This window comes from Triticum dicoccoides, chromosome 3B (genome assembly GCF_002162155.2).
Source record: "Triticum dicoccoides isolate Atlit2015 ecotype Zavitan chromosome 3B, WEW_v2.0, whole genome shotgun sequence".
NCBI lineage: Eukaryota > Viridiplantae > Streptophyta > Magnoliopsida > Poales > Poaceae > Triticum > Triticum dicoccoides.
In genome coordinates this window covers 189427947-189452811 of record NC_041385.1, presented here as the reverse complement: position 1 = coordinate 189452811, position 24865 = coordinate 189427947, and positions in this window count along the sequence as shown.

The following is a 24865-nucleotide window of genomic DNA, read 5'->3' as shown; positions in this document are numbered from 1 at the left end:
ACCTGTCAGCAGTTTGGAATTGTGTCCACGTGAAGTGAGATTTCGTTTCCTAATGTATTTACATGTTGGAGTTGGAGTCGTGCTTGCCTCTAACTCTTGGGCGGAAAGACTCATATATTTCCTTGTCTTAAACACGTGTCCAGTGTCCAGTCTGTTTGGACGTGACAATAGTTGTACTAAAAGTTACGTGTTTTAAAGGATAGTTTATTCTTGTACATGCGTGTGCCTACGTGGTGATGCATGACTTTCTATCCTTGTTTCATCACATCCAAATCACGACATGTCTTTCCTATTGCAATAATGGTCTCAGATCAATGCATGCCTTCCAGTTCGCCTACGTTATCCCTAATTTTTTTCTCCATGTTATGCTTCTATATGCATCTAACGTGACAACGTGAAAGTTCAATATTGTTGGTACATATATTTTTAGATATTACGTAAGAATCTTTAAATCTCAGCCATTGTTATTCTAATCAAACGGTGCAAAATAGATTAGCATATGTGGACGAACGTGATGACTTGTTTTACTCTTGTTTTAAGTATATAATATAATAGATGTTTATTATTCATGCTAGAATTGTATTAACCGGAAACTTGATACATGTGTGGATACATAGACAAAATACCATGTCCCTAGTAAGCCTCTACTAGACTAGCTCGTTGATCAAAGATGGTTAAGTTTCCTAACCACAGACATGTGTTGTCGTTTGATAAACGGGATCACATCGTTAGGAGAATGATTTGATGGAGAAGACCCATTCGTTAGCTTAGCATTATGATCGTTCAGTTTTATTGCTATTGCTTTCTTCATGTCAAATACATACTCCTTCAACTATGAGATTATGCAACTCCCGGGTACCGGAGGAATGCCTTGTGGTCTATCCAACTTCACAACATAAGTGGGTGATTATAAATATGCTCTACAGGTATCTCCGAAGGTGTTTGTTGGGTTGGCATAGATCGAGATTAGGACTTGTCACTCCGAGTATCGAAGAGGTATCTCTGGGCCCTCTCGGTAATACACATCATAAGAATCCTTGCAAGCAAAGTGATTAGTGAGTTAGTTGTAGGATGATGTATTACAGAACGAGTAAAGAGACTTGTTGGTAACGAGATTGAACTAGGTATGAAGATAACAACGATTGAATCTCGGGCAAGTAACATACCGATGACAAAGGGAATAACGTATGTTGTCAAAATGGTTCGATCGACAAAGATCTTCGTAGAATATATGTGAGCCAATATGAGCATCCAGGTTCCGCTATTGGCTATTGACCGGAGAGGTGTCTCGGTCATGTCTACATAGTTCTCGAACCCGTAGGGTCCGCACGCTTAACGTTCGATGATGATATTGTATTATATGAGTTATGTGGATTGGTGAATGTTGTTCAGAGTCCCAGATGAGATCACGGACATGACGAGGAGTGTCGAAATAGTCGAGAGGTAAAGATTGATATATTGGACGATAGTATTTGGACACTGGAAGTGTTCCGGACGGTATCGGGTACGTATCGGGTCACCGGAAGGGGTTCCGGGCACCCCCGGCAAAAGATATTGGCCTATTGGGCCAAGAGGGGAAACACACCAGCCACCAGGGGCTGGTGCCCCCCCCCCCCATATGGGCCGAACCAGAGGAGAAGGAAAGAGGGGGAGGGAGAAAGGAAAGGGGATCGGGCTTCGGCCTCCCCCTTCCTTCCCTCCTCCCTCCTCTTTCCTTCCCCCTCCGGCATTTATGGAAGGGGGGAGGCCAAATTGGGGAGGACCCTGCTACTTCTTGAGCTTGCATTGGTTTTTCCCTTGAAGAGGAAAGGGTGATGTATCAAAGTAGAGTAATTATTTCCCTCAGTTTGAGAATCAAGGTATCAATCCAGTAGGAGACAACGCACAAGTCACCGAATACCTACACAAACAATCAACAAACTTACACCCAACGCGAAAAAGGGGTTGTCAATCCCTTCACGGTTACTTGCAAAAGTGAGATCTGATAGAGATAGATAAAAGGTAAAGTAAATATTTTTGTTATTTTTGGTTTATAGATCGAAAAGTAAAAGATTGCAAAATAGTAGATCGGAAACTAGTATGATGGAAAATAGACTTAATACGATGGAAAAGAGACCCAGGGGCCATAGGTTTCACTAGTGGCTTCTCTCAAGATAGAAAATAATATGGCGGGTGAACAAATTACTGTCGAGCAATTGATAGAAGAGCGCATAAATATGACGATATCTAAGGCAATGATCATGAACATACGCATCACGTCCGTGTCAAGTAGACCGAAACAATTCTGCATCTACTACTATTACTTCACACATTGACCGACTCCTGCCTGCATCTAGAGTATTAAGTTCATAAAGAACAGAGTAACGCATTAAGGAAGATGACATGATGTAGAGGAATTAACTCAAGCAATATGATGAAAATCCCATCTTTTTATCCTCGATGGCAACAATAAAATATGTGCCTTGCTGCCCCTCCTATCACTGGGAAAGGACACTGCAAGATTGCACCCAAAGCTAAGCACTTCTCCCATTGCAAGAAAAAACAATCTAGTAGGCCAAACAAAACCAATAATTCGAAGAGACTTGCAAAGATATCAAATCATGCATTTAAGAATTCAGAGAAGACTCAAATAATATTCATAGATAATATGATGATAAATCCACAATTCATCGGATCTCGGCAAACACACCGCAAAAGAGTATTACATTGAATAGATCTCCAAGAACATCGAGGAGAACATGGTATTGATAATCAAAGAGAGAGAGAGAGAAGAAGCCATCTAGCTACTAGCTATGGACCCGTAGGTCTGAGGTAAAATACTCACGCTTCATCGGATGGGCAATGGTGTTGATGTAGAAGCCCTCCATGATCAAATCCCTCTCTGGCAGGACACCGGAAAAGGCCCCTAGATGGGATCACGGGTACAAAAGGTTGCAGCGGTGGAAAAGTGTTTTTGTGGCTCTCCCTGATGGTTTTGGGGTATAAGAGTGTATATGGGCGAAAGAATTAGGTCAAGAGACCTCCGAGGGGCCCACGAGGTAGGGGGCGTGCCCTACCCCCCTAGGTGCGCCCTCCACCCTCGTGGCCGCCTTGTTGCGTCTCTGACTTCATCTCCAAGTTTCCTAGTTTGCTTCTGGTCCAAGAAATATCATCGCGAAAGTTTTATTCCGTTTGGACTCCGTTTGGTATTCCTTTTCTGCGAAACTCTAAAATAGGCAAAAAAAACATAAACTGGCATTGGGCTCTAGGTTAATAGGTTAGTCCCAAAAATAATATAAAATAGCATATAAATGCATATAAAACATCCAAAACAGATAATATAATAGCATGGAACAATCAAAAATTATAGATACATTGGAGACATATCAAGCATCCACAAGCTTAATTCCTGCTCGTCCTCGAGTAGGTATATGATAAAAACAGACTTTTTGATGTGGAATGCTACCTAACATATTTATCCATGTAATTCTCTTGTGGCATGAATGTCCAGATCCGTAAGATTCAAAACAAAAGTTTAATATTGACATAAAAACAATAATACTTTAAGCATACTAATAAAGCAATCATGTCTTCTCAAAATAACATGGCCAAAGAGTTATCCCTACAAAATCATATAGTCTGGCTATGCTCTATCTTCATCACACAAAATATTTAAATCATGCACAACCCCGATGACAAGCCAAGCAATTGTTTCATACTTTTGATGTTCTCAAACTTTTTCAACTTTCACGCAATACATGAGCATGAGCCATGGATATAGCACTATGGTGGAAGAGAATATGGTGGTTGTGGAGAAGACAAAAAGAGGGAGATAGTCTTACATCAACTAGGCGTATCAATGGGCTATGGAGATGCCCATCAATAGATATCAATGTGAGTGAGTAGGGATTTCCATGCAACGGATGCACTAGATTTGTACGTGTATGAAAGCTCAAAAAGAAACTAAGTGGGTGTGCATCCAACCCGCTTGCTCATGAAGACCTAGGGCAATTTGAGGGAGCCCATCATTGGAATATACAAGCCAAGTTCTATAATGAAAAATTCCCACTAGTATATGAAAGTGACAACGTAGGAGACTCCCTATCATGAAGATCATGGTGCTACTTTGAAGCACAAGTGTGGTAAAAGGATAGTAACATTGCCCCTTCTCTCTTTTTCTCTCTCTTTTTTCTGTTTGGGCCTTTCTTATTTTTTATGGCCTCTTTTTTTCGTCCAGAGTCTCATCCCGACTTGTGGGGGAATCATAGCCTCCATCATCCTTTCCTCACATGGGACAATGCTCTAATAATGAAGATCATCACACTTTTATTTACAACTCAAGAATTACAACTCAATACTTAGAACAAAATATGAGTCTATGTGGATGCCTCTGGCGGTGTGCCGGGATGTGCAATGACTCAAGAGTGACATGTATGAAAGAATTATGAACGGTGGCTTTGCCACAAATACAATGTCAACTACATGGTCATGCCAAGCAATATGACAAAGATGAAGCGTGTCATAATAAACGGAACGGTGGAAAGTTGCATGGCAATATATCTCGGAATGGCGATGGAAATGACATAATAGGTAGGTATGGTGGTTGTTTTGAGGAAGGTATATGGTGGGTGTATAGTACCAGCGAAAGTTGTGCGGTACAAGAGGGGCTAGCAATGGTGGAAGGGTGAGAGTGCGTATAATCCATGGACTCAACATTAATCATAAAGAACTCACATACTTATTGCCAAAATCTATTATTTATCGAAACAAAGTACTACGCGCATGCTCCTAGGGGGATAGATTGGTAGGAAAATACCATCGCTCGTCCTTGACCGCCACTCATAAGGAAGACAATCAAGAAATAAATCATGCTCCGACTTCATCACATAACGGTTCACCATACGTGCATGCTACGGGAATCACAAACTTTAACACAAATATCTCCCAAATTCACAACTACTCACTAGCACGACTCTAATATCACCATCTTCATATCTCAAAAACAATCATAAAGAATCAAAACTTCATAGTATTCAATGCACTTAATATGAAAGTTTTTATTATATCCCTCTTGGATGCCTATCATATTAGGACTAAATTCATAACCAAAGCAAATTACCATGTTGTTCTAAAAGACTCTCAAAATAATATAATTGAAGCATGAGAGTTCATCAATTTCTATAAAATAAAGCCACCGCCGAGCTCTAAAAAGATATAAGTGAAGCACTAGAGCAATATTGCCTAGCTCAAAAGATATAAGTGAAGCACAAAGAGTATTCTAATAAATCACGATTCATGCGTGTCTGTCTCAAAAGGTGTGTACAGCAAGGATGATTGTGGTAAACTAAAAATCAAAGACTCAAATCATACAAAACGCTCCAAGCAAAACACATATTATGTGGTGAATAAAAATATAGCCTCAAGTAAAGTTACCGATAGACAAAGACGAAAGAGGGGATGCCTTCCGGGGCATCCCCAAGCTTAGGCTTTTGGTTGTCCTTGAATATTACCTTGGGGTGCCTTGGGAATCCCCAAGCTTAGGCTCTTGACACTCCTTATTCCATAGTCCATCAAATCCTTACCCAAAACTTGAAAACTTCACAACACAAAACTCAACAGAAAATCTTATAAGCTCCGTTAGTATAAGAAAATAAATCACCACTTTAAGGTACTATTGCAAACTCATTATTTACTTATATTGGTGTAATATCTACTGTATTCCAACTTTTCCATGGTTCATACCCCCCGATACTACCCATAGATTCGTCAAAATAAGCAAACAACACATAGAAAACAGAATCTGTCAAAAACAGAACGGTCTGTAGTAATCTGTAACTCTCGAATACTTCTATAACTCCAAAAATTCTGAAAAATTCGGAAAACCTGAGAAATTGGTGTAGCAATCTAGATCAAAAAGAATCAGGTCAAAATCCTGTTTCAATAAAATTCTGGTAATTATTTACCGGGCGCAAAAGTTTCTGTTTTTCAGCAGGATCAACACAACTATCACCGTAAGCTATCCTAAAGGTTTAACTTGGCACAAACACTAACTAAAACACAAAACCACATCTAACTAGAGGCTAGATGAACTATTTATTGCTAAACAGGAACAAGAAGTAAAGAACAAAAACAAAATTGGGTTGCCTCCCAAAGCGCTATCATTTAACGCCCTTAGCTCGGCATAAAACACGAATAGATCTAGGTATTGTCATCTTTGGTATGCAGTTCTTCAATTGAACACGCATAATATTTAGGAGATTTTTTTTATCCATGATCAAACTCCTACGCAAGAAATCAAGAAATTCATTCGTGGCAAAAGGTTCCTTAATAATATCAAAAGAATCGGGTGAACACTTATTGATTTGAATTACTAGAATGTTCGCCCTTATTTCGAGGAACGTAAGTAAACTTGGCAATCTTAGTGGGAGGAGAATTTTGAGTAGTTTTAACTGAGGAAAAAGAGGAACCCAAGTTGGTAATAATATCTTCGAGTTTATCAATTCTAGTAGAATCTTGATCTATCTTTTCATTAAGTATGGGTTCCTTTTCTCTAAGATTCTTTAAAGTAACTCCTACTTTAGATCCATATTGAGTAATCTGATTATGAATCTTATTATCCGAATTTTCAATCAACTCTATAGTAGCAATTTTATTCTCAATAATATCAATTCTTTGCATCACATGTTCCAAGGTTAAAATAGTTCCATTGATCAAAAGAGGTGGGGGCCTAGCAAATCTATCATGGCATTGTAAGAATCAGAAGTATGACTCCCCAAGAAATTTCCCCCGGTGATAGTATCTAGAACATATCTATTCCAAGGAGTAACACCCACATAAAAATTTCGAAGAATAACGGTAGTGGATTGCTTTTGAGTAGATCTATTTTGAGCATTTCAAATTCTATAACAAGCATCTTTTAGTTTTTCTCCCTCCCTTTGTTTAAAGTTGAGGACCTCATTATCTGGAGTGTTAATAATGATATGAGTACTAGCCATGAAGGTGAATCAAGCGATCTAACACACGAGCACACAAGAAGCAAGCGAAGAAGACGAACGGAAGAGGGGCGAAGAAAAGGCAAATCTTTTCAAAAATCATTTTAGAGGTGGGGGAGAGGAAAACAAGAGGCGAATGGCAAATAATGTAATGCAAGAGATGAGAGTTTATGATGGGTACTTGGTATGTATTGACTTGGCGTAGATCTCCCCGGCAACGGCGCCAGAAATTGGCAAGTTGACGAGAGACAAATCTTGACTTGACTTGGCGTAAATCTCCCCGACAATGGTGCCAGAAATTCTTCCTGCTACCTCTTGAGCTTGCGTTGGTATTTCCCTTGAAGAGGAAAGGGTGATGTAGCAAAGTAGAGTAAGTATTTTCCTCAGTTTGAGAACCAAGGTATCAATCCAGTAGGAGACAACGCACAATTCACCGAATACCTACACAAACAATCAAAAAACTTGCACCCAACACGATAAAGGGGTTGTCAATCCCTTCACGGTTACTTGCAAAAGTGAGATCTGATAGAGCTAGATAAACGGTAAAGTAAATATTTTTGGTATTTTTGGTTTATAGATCTAAAAGTAAAAGATTGCAAAATAGTAGTTCGGAAACTAGTATGATGGGAAATAGACTTAATATGATGGAAAAGAGACCCGGGGTCATAGGTTTCACTAGTGGCTTCTCTCAAGATAGCAAATAATACGGTGGGTGAACAAATTACTACCGGGCAATTGATAGAATAGTGCATAATTATGATGATATCTAAGGCAATGATCATGAACATAGGCATCATGTCTATGTCAAGTAGACCGAAATGATTCTACATCTACTACTATTACTCCGCACAACGACCGACTCCTACTTGCATCTAGAGTATTGAGTTCATAAAGAACAGAGTAACGCATTAAGTAAGATGACATGATGTAGAGGAATTAACTCAAGCAGTATGATGAAAACCCCATCTTTTTATCCTCGATGGCAACAATACAATACGTGCCTTGCTGCCCCTACTATCACTGGGAATGGACACCGCAAGATTGAACCCAAAGCTAAGCACTTCTCCCATTGCAAGAAAAACCAATCTAGTAGGCCAAACTAAACCGATAATTCGAAGAGACTTGCAAAGATATCAAATCATGCATATAAGAATTCAGAGAAGACTCAAATAATATTCATAGATAATCTGATCATAAATCCACAATTCATCGGATCTCCGCAAACACACTGTGTTGGGGATATAACTATTTGTGTAAGCCTCCCAGGAGGGGCCGGGTTACGCAAAGAGGACTCACCAGAGAGAAGCCCAAGACAAGGCATGAAGATGACGGTTCATAGGAAGCTTAAGGCCCACAGGCGACTTAAGGCCTGTTGTAGTAAACTGCAGTTATAATATTACTTGTATCATAAGGTAGACTTAACTAGTAACCGAGCCGGACATTGTTTATAAGCCGGTCGGGACTCTGTAAACCGCAGGGCGTCCACCCGTGTATATAAGGGGACGACCCGCTGGCGGCTTAGGGCAAGAAACAACTCATCGAGAGCCAGGCATAGCGTATCTCGCTCCCTGGTCATCGAAACATCAATACCAACCCAACTAGACGTAGGCCTTACCTTCACCGTAAGGGGTCGAACTAGTATAAAACCTCTCGTGTCCCTTGTCCCGATTAACCCCTTCAAGCTTCCTAGTCGCGATGGCTCCACAACTAAGTCCTTTCATGAGGACATCTAACGTGACAATTCCACGACAGTTGGCGCCCACCGTGGGGCCAGCGCACGGTGGATTTGAGTTCTTGAAGGGCAACTTCGAAGGGCTCAAGGGATACGTAGTGGGCCGGATGACCAAAAGTCGTCACGGCAAGATCTACATCGACGACGAAGGCTGGGGCCCCGATGCCGGCTCAATTGAGTACGGGTACCGGGTCCCCTTTGGAGGGATCCACGCCTTTATCAGCCGGATTGGTGAGCCGGGGCCTGAGCCGGACAACTACATCAACCTCGTCGAGACGGCTCAGCGTGCGAAACCCGCCCGAGTTCAACCCGGCATGAAGTGTGTCTTTGTGGGCTGCGTCCACGGAGAAGAGCTTTCTGAAGGTCCTGAAGATGGTGGTGAGATGGTCGTCCCCTCTGACGGTGATTCGTCCACCGGTTCAACAAATTCTTTGTATCATGTTCAAGATGGTGCGCTCGGGGGCTATTCCGATGGCCTTAGTATTCCGGACCTCTGTGAGTCGCCAAATTGGGCAGGAGTCTTTATGGCTGGAACTCAACCTGGACAAAACTCTACAGCCGCGGCCTCAATCACTTCTGGGTTAGGAGCAGCCGGGGCAGGAGGCCCTGTGCGCCCGCCGGCTCAAGTGCTGATAGACCTCATGGACAAGCTTACGACCTTGTTAACCGCCACAGTTATCCCTGCAAACAAAGATGAGCATGACGCGGAGGTAGCGCAGGTACGTGAGGAGATAGCTCGGGCCAAGGAGGCCTTCGCAGCTGAGGATACTAGGCTAGCTACGGAGCGGGCGGCTCTCGACGCCCGGGCACAGCGGTTGCAGTCAGAGGCTTATCAGCTCACAATGAGTTTAAACGTGTCCAATGAAGTAATGAGGAGGAGACACCAGAAGACCCAATCCCGGTTACCTCCGAATTACGATCCTAGCGTTCTTTTTGTCACACCCGGGGCCGGCCCAAGTAACCCGCCCAATGCTAATCAGTTTATGACACCCGGAGCGGGAGGACCGGCTCAGCGTCAGGAGATGCCACCTCCTCATATGATCATGGCACCGCCGCGTTATGTACCAATACCGGAGGGTCACTTTTCCAACCCCATGGAGAATTTAATCGCAGCATCAGCGTGTTTGGCAGCTCTTCCAGTGGACGGTGATGATCCAACAGCAGTGGAGACCCGGAGGATTAGGGAACTGTCCAGACGGCCCTGGCTCAGCAGGAGACCTATTCTTACAGCCGGGATAGGATTCATTCAACCCCTCCGCCTTGGTTAGCACCGCCTCGTCAGAACCGGAGCCCGAGTTACAGCAGGCACATGGAGTCCGAAGCTTTATCAAGCAATGCCCAACGCCGTAACCAACATGGGGGCTATAACCCGGTGCAAGACCGAATACGTCAGGAGAACGAGCGGGCGGCTCAACAAGCGGCTCATCAGGACATCCGGGAGTACCCAACGACTTCTATTGAGTTGGGAGTAGCCACCAGAACCGGTGGAGTTCCTTGTTTGATACCGGCTTTGCGCAACATGCGCCTGCCTAAGGACTTCAAGGGACCTCAAAAGGTGTCGAATTACACGGCCGACTTACAACCTGGAGCATGGATTGAGAGCTATGAGATGGTCATGGAGCTGTTGGAGGTTAGTGACGCAGCAATGGCTAAATACTTCACCATGATGTTAGATGGAACGGCTCGGTCCTGGCTAAAAGGTTTACCACCCAATTCCATTGGTTCGTGGGAGGAGTTAAAGGCCCGGTTCATCCAGAACTTCAAAGACACCTGTAAGCAGTCCATGTCAATCGTGGAATGACAAGTTGTAAGCAGGGGGAGGCTGAGTCCACCACCCATTGGGTACGCCGGGTCAAGGAGATAATTCATTCATCTGATAAGATGGATGCCGGCTCTGCAGTCCTCATGTTGGAGAAAAATTGCAACTTTGAGCCGCTGAGGTAGAAATTGGGACGCCTAAACCGTGACTGCACCGATATGGGAACGCTGATGGCGGCTTTAGTCAAATACGCCGATTCTGATAATACCAAGGACCCTGCGTCTGACAATGAGAAGACATGGAAGGGTAAAAGGAACGGTAATGGAAAAGGTCAACAGCATAACCCGGGGAATCAAGGCGGCAATAAGCGTAAGGCGGACGGTAGCCCGGAGCTTGTGGCTAACACGAGTACACAGGGTAACAATCAGAGACGCAAGGGTAAGTGGCCTCGAACCGGCGGGTCAGGTCCATCTCTTGAGCAGCTACTCAACGAGCCCTGTCCGGAACACGGCACCCGGGAGCACCCCGCTACACACCTATGGAAAGATTGTGCGATCGTGAAGGCGTTTAAAAATTCCAATACCTTTGATGGTGGTCATGGACCTGGTGGCGGTTCAGGGGCCGGCGGCTTTCATGGCCCGGGTGGCGGTTCAAATTCCGGTTTTCATGGACAACCGGGTGGAAATAATCAACAGCAAGCTGGTCAGGGAGGACAACCGCAGCAGCAGTCGGGTTACCAGAGCCAACCGAAACAGTTGAGCGGTGGGCAATACCATGTGTTCACCACTAGCTTATGCAAACGTGACCATAAGGTTCATAAGAGGGCTGTAAATTCGGTTGAGCCGGCGGTGCCTCGTTATTTGAGATGGTCAGAGCAACCTATCATTTGGAGCAGAGAGGATCACCCGCTACGAGTTGATAATCCGGGTCAGTTAGCCTTGGTTGTAGCACCCCAAGTTGGTGGATATAAATTCACTAAAGTATTCATGGACAGAGGTAGCAGCATCAATATCCTCTATTATGAGACCTTCCAGCGTATGGAGTTAACTGAGAAGAATCTGAGGACGTCCAACACTGTTTTTCACGGGGTGGTCCCAGGTAAGTCAGCTTACCCAGTTGGTAAGATTGAATTAGAGGTGGGTTTTGGAGATGAGTATGATTCCAGGGCTGAGAAGTTGACATTTGAGGTGGTCAAGATCAAGAGCCCGTATCACGCTCTATTTGGGCGACCGGCTTATGCTAAGTTCATGGCACGGCCGTGTTATGTTTACTTACAGCTCAAGATGCCGGGTTATAAGGGCACCATCACCGTGCATGGGAGTCGAAAGGTGGCCTTGGAATGTGAAGAAGGCGACGCGGCTTACGCTGAGACGGCCTGTGCCGCGGAGGAGCTCAAATTCTATCAAGACAATGTTGACCCGACGGATATGACCTCCCTCAAGAAACCAACTACAGAGCACGACCCAGCGTTGAAGTTTAAATCGGCCGCTGAGACAAAGCTTGTGGACTTCACCCCGGGAGACACCTCTAAGCAGTTCAGTATCAGTGCCAATTTGGATCCTAAATAGGAAAGCGCGCTCATCGAGTTCATCCGTGAGAACCGGGACATCTTTGCATGGAAACCTTCTGACATGCCGGGTGTACCGAGGGAACTCGCTGAGCACACTCTCAATATTGATCCAAAGTATAAGCCGTTAGGCAGTTTCTCCGATGATTCAACGAAGAGAGACGAGCAGCCATTGGAGAAGAGGTGTCCCGGCTCTTAGCGGCCGGGTTTATAGTCGAAGTCTTTCATCCAGAGTGGTTGGCTAACCCGGTGCTGGTACTCAAGAAGAACGGCACTTGGTGGATGTGTGTGGATTACACGGACTTAAACAAGGCTTGCCCGGCTGATCCCTTTGCACTCCCCCGTATTGATCAAATCATTGATGCTACGGCAGGTTGTGAACGTTTGAGCTTTTTGGATGCTTACTCTGGCTATCATCAGATCAAGATGGCAGTTAAGGACCAGGAGAAGACAGCTTTCATCACTCCGTTTGGAGCCTTCTGTTATGTATCTATGCTGTTTGGGCTCAAGAATGCCCAGGCAACTTATCAGCGATGTGTGCATGTCACGACCGGGTTTTCCGGGTAGTCCATTACCAGAAAGGACCGTCATGCTCATCAGCCCCAGGATTACTGTTAGCTGATGAGGCTCCATCTTGATACAGAAATTCCAAGAAAAATACAAAATATGTAGTACAAGACCATTCTGGCCTGTGAGTACAACAAATGCTTTCTAGTGGTTGATGGCGGAAGCGGGTTGTGAAACGTCAGTGTCTATGGGACTCCATTTCCCACGGGAACAGCTAACCAGGTTAATTCCTATCTTCGTGAGGCTGCTATCTCCATTGCGTGGGTTTCGGGCTGGCATCGCGTCGCTCCTCTCCGTGCAAGAAAATCTGGCCAAGACAATAGCCAGGGACAAGCCAGTGAGTACTTTGAATGTACTCGCAAACATTATGAACACAGGTACAATATAACTATGATGTGCTAAAAATATTTTTATGCTCATGACGTCAGTCACAAAATATATTAAATCTCGGATGCGTGCAAGCATGTTATTTATAAAATTGCAATGACATAGTAATAAAAAAATTATATGAAATAAATAACAAGCAATGCCACAGTCGGGCGTCTTAGCAACACCACACAAAGGGCTTTAAAAGAAATGCCACAGTCGGGCGTCTGAGCGACACCACATAAAGGGCTTTAAAAGAAATGCCACAGTCGGGCGTCTGAGCGACACCACATAAAGGGCTTTAAAATAAACAATCATAGTGAATATCCCGGAGGTAGAACCATCCCAGAGATACTTGGTAATAACAATAATATCACGGGTTAATCAACAATAATAATAATCATAGATATCACAAGTCTCGAGTAGTAATTCCATCTTCTGGTTAACAGCTTCATCTCCGAAGACCGACACTAAGACTGACACTTGACCCATCCCAGACTGTAATCCTTAACCAAGGACACGGCTATTCGAATAGGTTTATTCTCTGCAGAGGGTGTACTCTTTACCCACGAGTAACGGATTTCTTTAGTCTACCGGGACTAATTCCGTCTACGGTCTTTTTGTTGAAAACACACCTAACTTGCACACACCAGCTTATCTCACACGTGTCTGGAATCACCCACGAGACCCGTTAAGCAAACTCTAAGTGGGGAGGCTACAACCTCGCGTAGCATGGGATCAAATTTATATCGCGCGCTCTAAGGGGTGGCCTCCCCTCTCGGTCCCAACCGGAAACACCCATGCCCCCGGGCCAGGTGGCCTGCCTACCAGCTACAACCGGTATCTTCCACCATGGCCTCTCTATACGGTGTGTGCTAGAAAGAGGTTGACAACTTACTGAACCGTACTCTACTTGCTGTAGAAACGAGTGGTAGTACGAAACAAGTATGGGGGTTACTGGAACAAGACTCGATCTACGGTCGACTCAGGAGGTTCAAGTATTCCCTGCATGATTTAGTATAACAAATATATATCACTCAACAGATTCACCTCTCATATCACCTTACCATGCCATACCAGACATAACCGTCCCGACGGAGACCGGTGACAAACTCATGCCTACCCAAGGCAGAGGTTTTCCCGGGTTCCTGCCGGTATGCATGCAAGACACATGAGGGTGATTATCATCACAAGTGTGTTCATTTCCAACAGCATGGAATCAATAACATGCACCCATGCATATGATCATATCACATGAAATAACAAGTCCTTCGAAATGCGGTGGTGTTATAAATGCATCAACGATCACACCAAAAATATTATGCCGGGATTCAGAATGCTTGCCTTCAATGTGTGGAAAGGCAGGGTGCTCTCCAAGCTTTTGAAAGTTTCTTCTCTCTCCCAAAAATCCTATTTGAAAAATATATTTGAATTAACACACACTTCAAAAACAGAACAAAAAGTTGATTGAAATTTTTTCGAATAAATCTTAAAATAAACTAGATCAAATTTGAAGAAGGTAGGAAAAAGAATCAACTCATTTGGACTTATATTTAAAAAGTTAGAGCCAGTCAAAAATTCGGTCAAAATCTGTTTTTAAATAAAACAGAAAAAGAAAACGTTTCGGAGGGGAATACGCTTTCGGAGCGGGGAAAGCGTACTAGGGATAATACGCCTTCACTTAATCTCACGTGGTCAGCGCGGGGTGTCGCTGACAGTGGGCCCGCCTGGCCCACTGGTCATGTTTGACCAGTCGCCGCGCGTCGTCTCCCTCCTCTGTCCGAGCGGAGCGGGGCTCCGGCGATCGTCGCTGGTGTTTGGCTGCTCCTCGCGGGCTCCAGAGGGTAGGGATGGATCCGCACGGCCTGGGCGGTCCTCCCGGTGGTCGTGGGGTTGTCGGAGGTGGAGGGAGCTGCCGACGACGAGCTCCGCGGCGGAGGAAAGCTTCGGTGGTGAAGTGACTTTGTGGCGGCGATGGTTCCCGATCAAAATCAAGTAGTGGGAAAGGTTCATGGGAGGATGAGGAAGTTCCTGGCGAAGAGAACGGAGAGGGGGAGGTACTGGAGGTGCCGGATTGGCCGGGGCGGTGGCGGCGGCAGGAGTTGCCGGAGATGAGGAAGGAGACCTCCCCGGGTCGAATGCGAGGCAGGGGAGCGCCATGGGGGTAGCATGAGGTCGCTGCGTGCTCAGAGGGGCTCGGGGTGTCTATTTATAGTGCGCCAAGGTCGGTTCCGCGGCGGTGGGGATAAGCTCTCCGGCGAACCGTTTCTCTATAGCTAGGGCGACGTGGCGGCGACGAACGCTAGCGGACACCCGTGTGGATGAGCTCGGGCTGTTCCGGGGCCAGGTGGTGAGCGGGCGAGGCTTGGGCGGCGCTGCCCGTGGCAGAAGCGCACTGCCGACGCCGGAGTACCGCCAAGAACGCCCTGGCGGCGGCGCTGTAGCGTGCCAGGGTGGTTTGGCGCGATGCTGCGAGGCAGGGAGTGCGTGGCGAGGTGCTGCCGTGTGGGCCAAAGCCAGGGGGCCAGCGTGTCGGCTCGGGCGCGGCATCGTGCAATATGCGCGCTCTGGGCGCGTCCAGTGCATGCACTGGGTGTGCTCGACGAAATGCCAGAGCATGCTACAGAGCTTGGTTGAGACTGGCAATTAACAGACCTAGGTTAGGAGAAACGGGGAGTCTAGTGGACATGCTGGTTTGATCAGAGGTGCAAGTTCACAGTGCAATGCCAAACTCATGTCAAAACTGGTCATGCTCTCCAGGTGTTTGACAAAATGCCACATGCACTTAGGCAGGTCTTGGGGTGGCCAAAAACTCCATATGGGGGTCTCTTTAGATGCAAAAGAGAGTGGTGAGGTTAGTTGGACAAAAGGGGAAACTTGCTAGTGCAAGTTTTACAAAACCCCAATTCTGGACAGGAAATAAATAGCATTATTCCATGAACCAAAAATGATCTAAATGGTGCATGCTCCTGGACTTAAGGGTTTAACATGGGGGACTACAAGTAGGAGAAATAATTAAGGGTATAGGAGCAACTAAAATGGTGGTTGCTGTACAAATCCTCAAGTTGGTCCAGAATGGAAATGAGGTTGATTCACTCAATATTTTCAAAGAACAACCCTGGTTTTTTGCATAAAGTGGAATAATAGGCTCCTACTGACCTCCCTTAATTTTGGTAGAAGTTGTAAATGAATACTTAAATAGGTTGTAGTGCAAAATGCACTCTGGACCAGAGAAGAAAATTGAGAGTATGGCTCAAAATATCCCATGAATGAAATATATTTTTGCATAATAGAGATTTAAAAACATCACATGACATCTCCAAATTTTTGTGGAAATTTTAAGTGAATCTATCAAATGGTTGTAGTTCAAATATGGTCAATTAACCTTGAAAAACCATTTTCAAGAAAATAAAGATCAAGCAACTTAATTATTTAATTAGTTATACTGATAAAAGGAAAGTTTTTCTTGAGAGGTTAAAACAAGTCCAACAACATTTTTGAAAAGTTTTCTTTTTTTTGGAAAAACTCATCATAACAGGGAAGGAAATGATTTAAAAAAAATCAAAAGTGGAGCTCAAAAATTCAAAGTTTTAAATCCTGGCAAAAATTTTAATTTAATAAAACAAGGCCAAATTTTTGGGGTGTCACAATACTATCCCCCTTAAGAAAAATCTCGTCCTCGAGATTTGCTAAAAGTGGTGTTAAGAGAATATTTACGCAATAAAGACGTGGCTACAGTGAGAGGGCAATAAGTGGTGAAAAACCACAGTGTGAAAACTGGTGCCGCGTGGAAAAGTCCACGGTTCATGACAAAAACGGGTGATTACTACGCTGGATATAAATTTAGAATAACTTCTAAATTTAAATATACGCTGGTCGTACCCGAGAGCACAGTGCTCTCTCTGGCCGACAGGTGGACCCGGGGTCCACTGTCAGTCTCCTCTTCTTCTCCCTCTGACCCTTTCTTCTTCCTCTCTCCCGCGCGCTTTCTCCACCGGCGACGCCTAGTGTGTAGGGCATCTAGGCCATACCGTGGTAGTGCGCGGCGTGCTAGCTGCCGGTGCAGCGTGCACTCACCTCGCGGGCCAGCGTGCTATCGGCACTGCTCGTGGATTCGACTCCGAACACCGGCGATCGGCGACGAGCGGCGTTGGTGGACTTCGCCCACCGTACACCGAGCTCGAGCTATAAAAACGGCTGGGGTGCCTCTCTTCTTCCTCACATCTGGCCTCACTTCTCCTCCTCCTTTCTCCATTACTGCTTACGGAAGCTCGGTCGAGGCTCTAATGGCGGAGGCGATGCCGGACTGGTTTGTGATCCTGATATGCGGAGGGCTGGCGACGTTGCTGGGGCTCTCTGTGCTCCTGTGCGCGATGATCTTCGACGAGTATTGCGATGCTGCGGCTCGGGTGTTGGTTCTCCGCGGTGGTGGTGATCATGAGGAGTAGATGGAGTGTGTCGGGTGCTAACTGTAGTTAAGGGGTGAAGGATTAGCTGGATGTAACACCGTTGCAAGGTTTTGCAAACAGAGTATGTGTCTGAATGATTATGGTTGTGAGTCTGCTGCGTGGTGCTGTGTGAAATTAATCCGTGTCGTGAGAAGGGGCAGGTGTAGCAACTCAGGGAAAAGAAAATCTCACTCCAGGGTTTTGCGAGGGGAAAACAGTTAATTTAAAGGAGCATAAACCACAACAAAAACTACACGCATTAGCAGAAGCCAAATAATTGACTCGTCGTACAAACTCAGGGTATTACACATAAGTCACACACATAAATATAAGTGCTGCAAAAACAAATACAGTAGTGACGTCTAAAAAGAAAACGGTAACTGGACGGGGTCCTGATAAAATGTCTCTGGTAAAGGAATACACTCCTCTTCTATTGGAGGAAGTGGATTGACCAGTCGATGTATGCGTCTCTCCGTGTCGGGTCTCAGTGGTCTGCCGATGGCGATCTGAGGATTTAAATCTGCAAGGCTCTGGAGATAATCCATCACTCGCTGGTTCAAATGCTCTTGAGCAATGATGTACTGGATAAGGTTGGCCAGAACTGGGTCTCTCTCAATACGTCCACCGGGAAAAGATGTTACTTCTCCGGGTGCTGCACGGCTCGGAAAGTAATAATATCCTCGTTCACGGGCATAGGGTACTGCGGATCGAAGACGAGCAATCGCTTCTTTCGCAGCGGCTTCTATGGCCAAGTGTGGGGTTGGCATAGATTTCCCCACGAAGGAAACTTCTATTGGATCTTGGTTGGGGTCTACAGGGGGAATGTGTACTGCTGCCCAATATTCCGAGGTGGATGGGGTGATCCTTGATTTGAACAGCTCGTACTGGGGTGGCTGGGTAGAACCCATGGTACTGCGGGTAAAATCCCACAATATTTTGACAAAGCTACCTGGGGTTGCATCCGGGGTTCTCAGATGAATGCTGGGGTTCGGCATGACAGGAAAAAGTGCGAGTGTGGTGCACAAGGTGGGGTTGCTGGGTAAGGTCACAAGGTGGCCTTTATATAGCAATGGAGCTGGATCACTTTTACCGTGGTGAAAGGTAATAAATTTGCCAGCTTGGCTCCAAAGGTCAGGTCAGTGTCAGAGATACACATATCTCATAAAGAGATGTGTTACTGTGGTTGTCGTCGGGCTGGTTTTGGTAGTTGTGCCCGGAAAATATGCAGCTATGTGTTGACCAAACATGCAAGGCTACTATTAACACAGAGGCACAAAGACAGGCTGCGTTAATATACGCGGTCGCATGATTACAAAGCGAGGATACATTGAAACTTGGTACTACTCATACGGCTCAGTCTACCTCGTTTATGTCTAAACGGGCGTGCCTGGTGGATGTCGAGGCTTCTCCACGTGTCTCTCTGCCAGGATTAGTCGGAGATGGCGGAGGAATTGCAGGGTCGGGGTAGTGATGATGACCATCGCGGGGATTGTTGGCCACAACCCCGTTGGAGTGTGCTCCCAAAATGCGACGAAGCACTTCTGGGGTTATCGCAGCACCTTGGCCGATGGCTGGGGCAGATCTCGGGGTCTCGATCGGTTGTCCAAACAACACGACTGGGTTGTCGGTGTTGGGCTCATTTTCTTCTCTCGCCGGGGCTCGACGAACCAGCTCTCCACGAGCTGCGATTAGATCAATGGTGATCTGGCCGAACAGTGACTCTAGTGCACTTACATAGCTCACTAGGTGCAACAATGCGGGGTCCGTCTCGTGATCTCCATTAGCAACTTGGGGTGGTCTACCATATCCTTCACGTCTGGGGAAGTAGTGGAACGAGCGACAGTTAACTCTGGGCGACAAGTGCCTGAGATGAACTATAGCCTCTCGAGCGGCTAGTTGGATGGCTTGTGGCTCAAAGGAAGTTGTTCTTCCGGTGAACCGGTAGGGGCGTTCGGGTGCTAGACTCCTACCGTAAATGTGCACAGTGGCCCAGAATTGACGGTCTTCACCGCTCATGGGTCCTTGATACACAACATATTCTGGTGGCTCCTCTAACGCGTAGGCACGACGGGTGAGGTTTGCGAGGATAGTCACAAAACCTCCAAGGTTGGTTGCTGTGGTTTCGTTGTGCACGATAGGTCCAGGCATTGTGGCTCGGTTTGGGGTAGCGGTTGTGCGGTGCTGGTTGGGTGCTAGCGCGCCCTTTTTATAGGAAAAGGGAGCGGAGTCTTCCTTCGCACGCTTGTGAGAAAGGACTATTTAGGGGCCGGTCACTGGCGCATGAGTGACAGGTTAGGTTGATAGGTTGGGCACCGACTGCCAAAAGGTGTTGGGGTCACTGTGTGGCTATCTAGCACGAGAAGTATGGTTGGGGTTTTGCTAAGGTCTGGTGGGTTGGTTTGCCTAAGTTTATTGACCTGGCTAAGATAGGATTAGCCAATGGTCAGCCTGGCTCTGATACCAAGCCTGTCACGACCGGGTTTTCCGGGTAGTCCATTACCAGAAAAGACCGTCGTGCTCATCAGCCCCAGGATTACTGTTAGCTGATGAGGCTCCATCTTGATACAGAAATTCCAAGCAAAATACAAAATATGTAGTACAAGACCATTCTGGCCTGTGAGTACAACAAATGCTTTCTAGTGGTTGATGGCGGAAGCGGGTTGTGAAACGTCAGTGTCTATGGGACTCCATTTCCCACGGGAACAGCTGACCAGGTTAATTCCTATCTTCGCGAGGCTGTATCTCCATTGCGTGGGTTTCGGGGCTGGCATCGCGTCGCTCCTCTCCGTGCAAGAAAATCTGGCCAAGACAATAGCCAGGGACAAGCCAGTGAGTACTTTGAATGTACTCGCAAACATTATGAACACAGGTACAATATAACTATGATGTGCTAAAAATATTTTTATGCTCATGACGTCAGTCACAAAATATATTAAATCTCGGATGCGTGCAAGCATGTTATTTATAAAATTGCAATGACATAGTAATAAAAAAATTATATGAAATAAATAACAAGCAATGCCACAGTCGGGCGTCTTAGCGACACCACACAAAGGGCTTTAAAAGAAATGCCACAGTCGGGCGTCTGAGCGACACCACATAAAGGGCTTTAAAAGAAATGCCACAGTCGGGCGTCTGAGCGACACCACATAAAGGGCTTTAAAAGAAATGCCACAGTCGGGCGTCTGAGAGACACCACATAAAGGGCTTTAAAATAAACAATCATAGTGAATATCCCGGAGGTAGAACCATCCCAGAGATACTTGGTAATAACAATAATATCACGGGTTAATCAACAATAATAATAATCATAGATATCACAAGTCTCGAGTAGTAATTCCATCTTCTGGTTAACAGCTTCATCTCCGAAGACCGACACTAAGACTGACACTTGACCCATCCCAGACTGTAATCCTTAACCAAGGACACGGCTATTCGAATAGGTTTATTCTCTGCAGAGGGTGTACTCTTTACCCACGAGTAACGGATTTCTTTAGTCTACCGGGACTAATTCCGTCTACGGTCTTTTTGTTGAAAACACACCTAACTTGCACACACCAGCTTATCTCACACGTGTCTGGAATCACCCACGAGACCCGTTAAGCAAACTCTAAGTGGGGAGGCTACAACCTCGCGTAGCATGGGATCAAATTTATATCGCGCGCTCTAAGGGGTGGCCTCCCCTCTCGGTCCCAACCGGAAACACCCATGCCCCCGGGCCAGGTGGCCTGCCTACCAGCTACAACCGGTATCTTCCACCATGGCCTCTCTATACGGTGTGTGCTAGAAAGAGGTTGACAACTTACTGAACCGTACTCTACTTGCTGTAGAAACGAGTGGTAGTACGAAACAAGTATGGGGGTTACTGGAACAAGACTCGATCTACGGTCGACTCAGGAGGTTCAAGTATTCCCTGCATGATTTAGTATAACAAATATATATCACTCAACAGATTCACCTCTCATATCACCTTACCATGCCATACCAGACATAACCGTCCCGACGGAGACCGGTGACAAACTCATGCCTACCCAAGGCAGAGGTTTTCCCGGGTTCCTGCCGGTATGCATGCAAGACACATGAGGGTGATTATCATCACAAGTGTGTTCATTTCCAACAGCATGGAATCAATAACATGCACCCATGCATATGATCATATCACATGAAATAACAAGTCCTTCGAAATGCGGTGGTGTTATAAATGCATCAACGATCACACCAAAAATATTATGCCGGGATTCAGAATGCTTGCCTTCAATGTGTGGAAAGGCAGGGTGCTCTCCAAGCTTTTGAAAGTTTCTTCTCTCTCCCAAAAATCCTATTTGAAAAATATATTTGAATTAACACACACTTCAAAAACAGAACAAAAAGTTGATTGAAATTTTTTCGAATAAATCTTAAAATAAACTAGATCAAATTTGAATAAGGTAGGAAAAAGAATCAACTCATTTGGACTTATATTTAAAAAGTTAGAGCCAGTCAAAAATTTGGTCAAAATCTGTTTTTAAATAAAACAGAAAAAGAAAACGTTTCGGAGGGGAATACGCTTTCGGAGCGGGGAAAGCGTACTAGGGATAATACGCCTTCACTTAATCTCACATGGTCAGCGCGGGGTGTCGCTGACAGTGGGCCCGCCTGGCCCACTGGTCATGTTTGACCAGTCGCCGCGCGTCGTCTCCCTCCTCTGTCCGAGCGGAGCGGGGCTCCGGCGATCGTCGCCGGCGTTTGGCTGCTCCTCGCGGGCTCCAGAGGGTAGGGATGGATCCGCACGGCCGGGGCGGTCCTCCCGGTGGTCGTGGGGTTGTCGGAGGTGGAGGGAGCTGCCGGCGGCGAGCTCCGCGGCGGAGGAAAGCTTCGGTGGCGAAGTGACTTTGTGGCGGCGATGGTTCCCGATCAAAATCAAGTAGTGGGAAAGGTTCATGGGAGGATGAGGAAGTTCCTGGCGAAGAGAACGGAGAGGGGGAGGTACTGGAGGTGCCGGATTGGCCGGGGCGGTGGCGGCGGCAGGAGTTGCCGGAGATGAGGAAGGAGACCTCCCCGGGTCGAATGCGAGGCAGGGGAGCGCCATGGGGGTAGCATGAGGTCGCGTGCGTGCTCAGAGGGGCTCGGGGTGTCTATTTATAGCACGCCAAGGTCGGTTCCGCGGCGGTGGGGATAAGCTCTCCGGCGAACCGTTTCTCTGTAGCTAGGGCGACGTGGCGGCGACGAACGCTAGCGGACACCCGTGTGGATGAGCTCGGGCTGTTCCGGGGCCAGGTGGCGAGCGGGCGAGGCTTGGGCGGCGCTGCCCGTGGCAGAAGCGCACTACCGACGCCGGAGTACCGCCTGGCGGCGGCGCTGTAGCGTGCCAGGGTGGTTTGGCGCAATGCTGCGAGGCGGGGAGTGCGTGGCGAGGTGCTGCTGTGTGGGCCAAAGCCAGGGGGCCAGCGTGTCGGCTCGGGCGCGGCATCGTGCAATATGCGCGCTCTGGGCGCGTCCAGTGCACGCACTGGGTATGCTCGACGAAATGCCAGAGCATGCTACAGAGCTTGGTTGAGACTGGCAATTAACAGACCTAGGTTAGGAGAAACGGGGAGTCTAGTGGACATGCTGGTTTGATCAGAGGTGCAAGTTCACAGTGCAATGCCAAACTCATGTCAAAACTGGTCATGCTCTCCAGGTGTTTGACAAAATGCCACATGCACTTAGGCAGGTCTTGGGGTGGCCAAAAACTCCATATGGGGGTCTCTTTAGATGCAAAAGAGAGTGGTGAGGTTAGTTGGACAAAAGGGGAAACTTGCTAGTGCAAGTTTTACAAAACCCCAATTCTGGACAGGAAATAAATAGCATTATTCCATGAACCAAAAATGATCTAAATGGTGCATGCTCCTGGACTTAAGGGTTTAACATGGGGGACTACAAGTAGGAGAAATAATTAAGGGTATAGGAGCAACTAAAATGGTGGTTGCTGTACAAATCCTCAAGTTGGTCCAGAATGGAAATGAGGTTGATTCACTCAATATTTTCAAAGAACAACCCTGGATTTTTGCACAAAGTGGAATAATAGGCTCCTACTGACCTCCCTTAATTTTGGTAGAAGTTTTAAATGAATACTTAAATAGGTTGTAGTGCAAAATGCACTCTGGACCAGAGAAGAAAAATTGAGAGTATGGCTCAAAATATCCCATGAATGAAATATATTTTTGCATAATAGAGATTTAAAAACATCACATGACATCTCCAAATTTTTGTGGAAATTTTAAGTGAATCTATCAAATGGTTGTAGTTCAAATATGGTCAATTAACCTTGAAAAACCATTTTCAAGAAAATAAAGATCAAGCAACTTAATTATTTAATTAGTTATACTGATAAAAGGAAAGTTTTTCTTGAGAGGTTAAAACAAGTCCAACAACATTTTTGAAAAGTTTTCTTTTTTTTTGGAAAAACTCATCATAACAGGGAAGGAAATGATTTAAAAAAATCAAAAGTGGAGCTCAAAAATTCAAAGTTTTAAATCCTGGCAAAAATTTTAATTTAATAAAACAAGGCCAAATTTTTGGGGTGTCACAGTGCAGAACTGTTTGCATGATCAGATTGGGCACAATGTTCATGCTTATGTGGATGACATCGTGGTGAAATCCATAGAAAAGGAAACTTTAATATCCGATTTGAGAGAAACCTTTGACAATCTCCGGGTTTACAAGATGATGCTTAACCCGGCCAAGTGTGTATTTGGTGTACCTGCAGGCAAGCTCTTGGGTTTTCTGGTGTCAAATAGAGGCATTGAAGCTAATCTGGAGAAGATCACGGCGATCACCTCTCTGGCTAAGCCGACGTGTATCAATGATGTTCAACGCCTGGCGGGACGTGTTGCTGCTTTAAGCTGGTTAGGGGAGAAGGCCTTGCCGCTATACCAGATGATGAAGAAAATGAACACTTTTGTCTGGAGTGATGCTGCTAACACTGCCTTTGAGGATTTAAAGAGACAGTTGTCTGAGCCACCGGTTCTTGCGGCTCCCATTAATAAAGAGCCGCTATTGTTATATGTGGCTGCTAACTCACGGGCTGTCAGTGTTGCCATCATGGTGGAACGTAAGGAGGCAGGCAAGGAGCATCCGGTTCAACGGCCGGTTTACTACATCAGTGAGGTGCTCATTGAGTCTAAACAAAGGTATCCACATTGGCAGAAGCTTGTTTATGGTGTGTTCATGGCAAATCGGAAACTGAAGCAGTACTTCCAAGGTCACCCTATAACGGTGGTGACCTCAGCTCCTTTGGGAGATATCATTCAGAATAGGGAAGCTATAGGACGAATCGCCAAGTGGGCCATTGAGCTTGGGCCTTATGGTTTAAAGTACATGCCCCGTACTGCCATCAAATCTTAGGCGTTGGTGGATTTTATCAATGATTGGACAAAGTTGCAGGCACCTGAGGAGAAGCCGGACAATACCTATTGGACTATTCATTTTGATGGG